Source organism: Rattus norvegicus, chromosome Y (genome assembly GCF_021556685.1).
Source record: "Rattus norvegicus strain SHRSP/BbbUtx chromosome Y, alternate assembly SHRSP_T2T, whole genome shotgun sequence".
Taxonomy (NCBI): Eukaryota; Metazoa; Chordata; class Mammalia; order Rodentia; family Muridae; genus Rattus; species Rattus norvegicus.
In genome coordinates, this window is record NC_141555.1 from 60949443 (window position 1) to 60957661 (window position 8219).

The 8219-nt window shown below is 45.2% G+C and overlaps 1 pseudogene; it reads left to right on the forward strand.

Annotated features, from left to right (window-relative positions):
* Positions 1–5545: 5545 nt before the first annotated feature.
* LOC147998058 (large ribosomal subunit protein eL19 pseudogene) lies at positions 5546–6128 on the forward strand (annotated as a pseudogene).
* The last annotated feature ends 2091 nt before the right edge of the window (positions 6129–8219 follow it).

The following is an 8219-nucleotide window of genomic DNA, read 5'->3' on the forward strand; positions in this document are numbered from 1 at the left end:
GCGTGGGAAGCAATAAAGATGCCCCATTTTTGGATGAGCACTCAGTCTCTTTAAACGCCTGGGACTCGGGAAGCATCTTGGACAAGGAGGTGGGAAGAGCGTAAGACCCAGAGGGTGGGAAGAAGGGCTGTGGTTTGCTGCCTTCAGGACAGGACGTGGTTGCTGCAATCGTGAGCTCACAGCAGCTGTGGTCACCTGCATAGGTCTATAAAGGACCACCAGCTAGACAGAATCCCTTACTGAGGAGGTTTTTGGGTGCTGAGGGCTGCTGGGGTAAAAGAATCATTCTTCTCTGAGGGTTTGGTCACTGGTAGAATTCCCACATGCCTGTAGGTGGTCACACACCCATAAGTACATCACCAATGCTAATTGGGCTTAGTGGTTATAGGTTGGGAAAGAGGATATGAATCTTGAGGGATGGTTATTAGCAGGGAATTGGGCAGAGCAGAGGGTGAAATGGAAGAGTTTATGGCCATGTTTCATTGTATACATGTATGAAATTCTCAAGGACAAAGACAATTTATTATTTAATAGAAAATTTAGACTATTCGCTTTAGCTACATAATATAAGGCTGTATGTGTCTAAAGAATTCAAATATTGAACATAAATCAAACCAATTGACTGCCTTATGATTCAAGGAGCAAATTATATGTACTTAATGTAATGCATTTTCTCCCTCTTTCGGTCTCCTTCTATCTCTTGTCTCTCTGTCTCTCTCTCTCTCTCTCAAACACACAAACAAACACACATACACACTCACACATGCAGGTGCACACTTACATTATTTTTATGTCAACGTATTAAAATTCATGATACAATCAATATGAAGGAATAGAGGTGTGTTTAGGGCACACAGTCACAGTCATTGGGTTCAGACTGTCGTGGCAATGACCACATGGCCACAGTGTATTGATCTGTGTCACTGAGAGCCTGCATGAGCCCTGCTTATATTTGGGTGGATCAGGCAGCCAAGAGTTCGGTCCGAACCAGCCAGCTCCCTCCCTCCTGCCCCAGTGACCTATTTCTGCTAGGGCACAGTCTGAAATATTCCTCCACCTTCCTAGACAGTGCCATCAGCTTGAGACAAAGTGGTCCCACAGCTGAGACCGTGGGGAAATTCACACTCTAGCCCTAATGACAATGAGCCAGGCAAGTGCGAAATGTTTTGTGAAAACAGTTTAATTTCAGTTCTGTAAACAGGACAGGGAGGAACCCTTTGATGTGGATTGATTTAGTCTTTAGCTTACAGAGGGCACCCCCAAAAGATACATAGCGTAGAAAATGCACAGTTTTCTATGTAGCAAGCATGGCGCTGAAAACAACACACGAATGAAAATAAAATGCAAAGAACTGGGATATATAGTAACAATTCCAATCGTCAGTGTTAAAGGCTGTTTTATTTACATATGGGAGCTGTCGTTATTAGTTCCCTACTGGGTTGATTTTACAAGGAAAGAAAATCGCAAGCTCTGCCTATCCCATCAACCATGGTGTCATTCATCTCGGTGTTAGGGGGCTCCCATCTAGGGATTAATCATCAGGGTTTTACAGCAAAATCCATCGGCTCAGTACATGAGGCTTTAGTGGAGAAAGTGAGGTTACAAGTATGTAATGCCCTTTAGTGTCTTCTCTGCCAGTGTGTTGTATGCAGGCCTTGTTGTTGATTATTGTCATTAGTGGTGGTGTGTTTTTAAATATGAAATGTTGAATGCAAGGGCAAGTGGCAGGGATCCGATAGATCTTTGCATCCTCACTTTCTCCTTCCCATCTCGGGCTAAGTCTCCCAATCCTCAGGTATCATTCAAATACACTGAAACAATTCAAATATACAGAAACCATGTGAAATCAAGACACTGAAATCAAATATACCGAAACAAGGTGAAGTCAAGACACTGAAACAACTCAAATATACTGAAACAAGGAAAAGTCAAGATGCACTTGCCATCTCTAATTTGTGTTTGCATGTTGACTGTAATCATCTGGTAAGCCGTAAAACCACAGGATGGGTCTGAAGAGGATGGGTGGGTGAAACCGCTTGCTGCTTAATCAGACCCGAACTCAGATCCCAGTCATCATGAAACAGGCAGGGGAAACCTGCAACCCCAGGGACAGGAAGGGGGAACAGAATCACTAAGGTCTGCTGGCTTTCAGCCCGGATGAAAATATGAGAGTTTGGGATCAGGCAAAGACACCACCTGTCTTAGTTAGGGTTCCATTGATGTGAGGAGACACCATGACCAAGGCAACTCTTAATAAAGGAAACATTTAATTGGGGCTGGCTTACAGTTTCAGAGGTTCAGTTCGTTATTATCATGGTGGGAAGCACAGCAGAGTCCAGGTAGACATGGTGCTGTAGAGTGTTCTATATCTAAATCTGAAGGCAGCCCAGAAAGAGACTTACAGCCACAGGCAGCCAGGAAGAGCATCCATCTTCCTCATTGGGCAGAGCTTGAACACTAGGAGCCCTCAGAGCCGGCCTACACAGGGACACACTTTCTCCAACAAGCCCACACCTCCTACTAGTGGCACTTACCATGGGCCAAGCATGTTCAAATCACCACAGTGCATCAAAAGAAAATGGCAGAGAGACATAGAGAAAGATACTGCATGGTATCCTCTTGTAGCAGGGTGCTGCAACACCCCCCCCCACACACACACTCATAAACCCATGCACATGTGCACACATGAGCAGATTTATTTACTTATTTATTTACTTTGTTTTAATTTTTTTCCTTAAGAACTTGGTACATTCACATAATGTGTTTGAGCAAATCCATCCCCATCCCCTCCCCTCAAATCCCTCCCCTTTCTGCCCTCCTAATTCCATCTGCATTTTAATAGAACCTGCTGAGTCCATTTAGTGCTGACTAGATGTGTGGGGTGAGTACAGACATCCAGGGGAGCATGGACAACCATCAAGGGCCAAATCCATGAAGAAAACTGGGCCCTCTGCCCTGTAGTCATCAGTTCCCAGTAGTTCCTCAATTAGGGGAGAGGAGCTTCCAGAGTCTCCACCCGTCTATTCTGGGATTTATCTGTGCAGATTTTGTAGATGGGAACCTAGACACTGTGAAACACATGAACACACACACACACACACACACACACACACACACACACACACACCAATTTTAAAACCAGAGAATGGTTTTTAAAAGGTTACACAACGTCCTAAATTCAGTTCCTTGGTGGCGAAATATTTGAATTCCACACCAGATCGTAATACTATCTATATAAAATTAAATTATTCAAATGAATATTTTAAAGTTCAGCGGACCTTTATCTGTTAAATAGCACAGGCTGAACGAAATCAGTTGGTGCCAAACCTCCCTACGGCTGCACAAGAAAAATTGGAAATCAGTGTTCGAAAGCATGAATCCACAAGGGTGAGGGGGTCATCAGAGATCGAGGACCTACAGGATCGAGGGTACGGAGGCTCAGTAGACCAGACAGGTGGATCATAAGAAAAGAGTCTGGAAAACGGGCCATTCATACCTTGACAACCTTCAAAGTCTAGGGGAATCGCAAGGATAGGTACCCCCCGAAGTGGGAATCAAAAAACTTTAATACATTTACAGGACACTTAGCTTCTAAATACAGTGTGGATTGGAGTCTATAGTGTGAAAAGGCATAGGAGTAGTAGTGTCCAGTTTTCCCCTTGCTGTGACAAAATTGTGTCGTTTAGGGGCTGGAGAGATGGCTCAGCTACTCAGAACCCTTAGCATCCTCACAACTGACTCTGGCTCTGGGAGATCTGACTCCCTCTTCTGGCCTTTGCAGGTTCGGCAGCCACATGACATAACACAAAAAAGACCCATGAACAAAAGTAAAAACGAGAACTTAAAATGAGTCCTTTAGTTGATGTTAATGCACCGAGGTGTATAGAGAGAATCTCTTCTAAGCATCACCTGTCAATAAAAAAGTCTTAGACCTATGAACTGAGGCAGGAAATAGAAGGCGGGACACTGGCAGGAAGAGGGGATTCTGGGAAATAGTGTATAAAAGGAGACCCAGGGAGGGACGCTGCGGCAGATGCTAAAGGAGATGTTGAGGAAGATACTAAGAATGGGGATGAAAGAGCAGTAAATAACCATATAGAAGACACAGAATAGTTTGAATGGGTTAAATAACTTAGTCCGGGAATGAGCCAAAGTTTGTGGCTCAGGAATTTGTTAATAAATAATCAGTTTCAGAGTTGTCATTGTGGGAGCGGGAGCTGGGAAGGAAAAAAAAGTACTTTTTTTCCCCAAAGGTTAATTTCTCCTAATTTTTTTCATATGATTATGTAAGATGATAATATATGGCAATCATGTGTAGGTTATATGGGAAATTGCAACTATCCTGGAGAATTCTAATATAAATATGTTTTTTAATGCAAACTCGGTAGTGATATTACTCCACTTCCATTTTTCAAGTCTCTGTCTATTCTAACATATATGTGTTTATTTTATCTACACTAGAAAATGTCCTTGTGATGTAATGAAACATTAGTCAGCCCAAGTAAGATGCTTTCTGGAAGTCAGTTAACCTCAGGCACTGAGAGCTGTGATGACTTAAGATGGGCCCAAAGCACTTTCGGGATCACGAACTGATGAACATGGGGTTGTGGTCATATTCACCACCAAAAGTGACCACATACACACACACACACACACACACACACACACACAGAGAGAGAGAGAGAGAGAGAGAGAGAGAGACAAACAGCCGACATCACTGACTAACTATACCTCAGCTAGAGCTGTGGCTTTGAGATCCTGGAGGAGGTGACATTGGGTTTCTATGGCCTTACACTTTGGCAGAAGCAGACAGCCACACTCACAACTCTCCCTCTGGTCTCCCTCTTCCTTCACAGCATGTTCCAACACAATTTGTTATTTCTGATTTTATCCATCCAGTCTGGGCATCCCTCTTCCAGAACTTAACTTTTTTGCTCAGTGTGTGTATGTGTGTGTATGTGTGTTTGTGTGTGTGTGTGTGTGTGTGTGTAAGAGAGACTTTGCATGTGTGTGACAGAGAGAGAGAGAGAGAGAGAGAGAGAGAGAGAGAGAGAAATAATTAGTAACCCAGTTAACACATGTGCATGCACACATATGTGGAAGCCCAAATTACCTTTTAATGTGTTTGGTGGATCGAATAGCAGTGGGCCACAATAGAAACATGTGTTTGAAAGCTTGACCCATTAGGAGTGATACTATTGGGAGGTATGGCCATGTTGGTGTAGGTGTGATCTTGTTGGAGTGGGTGTGGCCTTGTTTTATTAGGTATGGCCTTGTTGGAGTAGGTGTGACTTTGTTGGAGGAAGTTTGCCACTGTGGTGGCTGGACTTTGAGATTTGTATATACTCAAACTATGCTCAGTGCTACAGACAATCCCTTTCTGCTGTCTGTGCATCAGGAACTTTGGGCTCCTCGAGCACCAAGTCTGCCTGGATGCTCCCATGATTCCTGCCATGATGACAATGGACTGAACCCCTGACTGTAAGCCAGCTGCAGTGGAACCTTATCCTTTATAAGAGTTACCTTGGCTGCTGAGTCTGCAGCCATGAGCATGCTCAGGCTACAGAAGAATCTTGCCTCTAGTGTCCTCCACTGAGGTAAAAAGAAGTTCCAGTTGGACCCCAATGAGACCAATAAAATCGCCAATGCCAACTCCTGTCAGCTGATCAGGAAGCTGATTGAAGATGGCCTGATCATCTGGAAGCCTCTAACTGTCCATCCTCAGACTCACTGCCAGAAACACACCTTGAAGGGCAGGCATATGGTCATAGGGAAGAGAAAGGGAACTGCCAACACTTGGGTGCCTGAGATGGTGACCTGGATGAGAATGATAAGGATCCTGCACCGGCTTCTCAGGAGATACTGGGAATCTAAGAAGATGGACCGCCATATGTATCACAGCCTGTACCTGAAGGTCAAAAGGAATGTATTCAAAAACCAATGGATTCTTATGGAGCAGATCCTCAAACCGAAGGCAGACGAGGCCCGAAAGAAGCTACAGACTGACCAGGCTGAGGCTCGCAGGTCTAAGACCAGGGAAGCACAAAAACGCGTGGGAGGAGCACCTCCAGGCCAAGAAGGAGGAGATCATCAAGACTCTGTCCAACGAGGAAGAGACCAAGAAATAAAGCTTCCTTCACATCTGTGCATAGTGACCTCACTGTGGCCTCACATGATCAGTCATTAAAATAAAACAAGCCTTATAATAAAAAAGAGTGAGTTCTCTGCATCCAAATCCCCTGGGAGGGAGAGCTAAACCTTCAGAGAGGCAGACAAGCCTGGGAAACCAGAAGAGACTGCTCCCTGCACACACATCTCGGACGCCAGAGGAAAAAGCCAAAGACCATCTGGAACCCTGGTGTACTGAAGCTCCCGGAAGGGGCGGCACAGGTCTTCCTGGTTGCTGCCACTGCAGAGAGCCCCTGGGCAGCACCCCACGAGCGAACCTGAGCCTCAGGACCACAGGTAAGACCAAATTTTCTGCTGCAAGAAAGCTGCCTGGTGAGCTTGGGACACATAGAAGCAGAATTTCTCTAGGACCGGGCACGTTCTGTGTTTACCGGAAGTCCCACACCCGAGGATCCTGGCCCGCAGCAGCTCTCTGCTCCCAGACCCGGTGAGAGAGAGACCCAACCGCCTGGTCAGGTGGGCACTCCTGAGGCTGCAGAGCGGAATAGAACACCAACACTGCTCACCCCTGCCCACATCCCTGGCCCAAGAGGAAACTGTATAAGGCCTCTGGGCTCCCGTGGGGGAGGGCCCAGGAGCGGCAGGACACCTGCCTGAGACACTGCCGGAACCTGAAAGAAACAGACCGGATAAACAGTTCTCTGCACCCAAATCCCGTGGGAGGGAGAGCTAAACCTTCAGAGAGGCAGACAAGCCTGGGAAACAAGAAGAGACTGCTCCCTGCACGCACATCTCGGACGCCAGAGGAAAAAGCCAAAGACCATCTGGAACCCTGGTGCACTGAAGCTCCCGGAAGGGGCGGCACAGGTCTTCCTGGTTGCTGCCACTGCAGAGAGCCCCTGGGCAGCACCCCACGAGCGAACTTGAGACTCAGGACCACAGGTAAGACCAAATTTTCTGCTACAAGAAAGCTGCCTGGTGAACTCAAGACACAGGCCCACAGGAACAGCTGAAGACCTGTAGAGAGGAAAAACTACACGCCCGAAAGCAGAACACTCTGTCCCCATAACTGACTGAAAGAGAGGAAAACAGGTCTACAGCACTCCTGACACACAGGCTTGTAGGACAGTCTAGCCACTGTCAGAAATAGCAGAACAAAGTAACACTAGAGATAATCTGATGGCGAGAGGCAAGCGCAGAAACCCAAGCAACAGAAACCAAGACTACATGCCATCATCGGAGCCCAATTCTCCCACCAAAACAAACATGGAATATCCAAACACACCAGAAAAGCAAGATCTAGTTTCAAAATCGTATTTGATCATGATGCTGGAGGACTTCAAGAAAGACATGAACACACTTAGGGAAACACAGGAAAACATTAATAAACAAGTAGAAGCCTACAGAGAGGAATCGCAAAAATCCCTGAAAGAATTCCAGGAAAACACAATCAAACAGTTGAAGGAATTAAAAATGGAAATAGAAGCAATCAAGAAAGAACACATGGAAACAACCCTGGATATAGAAAACCAAAAGAAGAGACAAGGAGCTGTAGATACAAGCTTCACCAACAGAATACAAGAGATGGAAGAGAGAATCTCAGGAGCAGAAGATTCCATAGAAATCATTGACTCAACTGTCAAAGATAATGTAAAGCGGAAAAAGCTACTGGTCCAAAACATACAGGAAATCCAGGACTCAATGAGAAGATCAAACCTAAGGATAATAGGTATAGAAGAGAGTGAAGACTCCCAGCTCAAAGGACCAGTAAATATCTTCAACAAAATCATAGAAGAAAACTTCCCTAACCTAAAAACAGAGATACCCATAGACATACAAGAAGCCAACAGAACTCCAAATAGATTGGACCAGAAAAGAAACACCTCCCTTCACATAATTGTCAAAACACCAAACGCACAAAATAAAGAAAGAATATTAAAAGCAGTAAGGGAAAAAGGTCAAGTAACATATGAAGGGAGACCTATCAGAATCACACCAGACTTCTCGCCAGAAACTATGAAGGCCAGAAGATCCTGGACTGATGTCATACAGACCCTAAGAGAACACATATGCCAGCACAGGTTACTGTA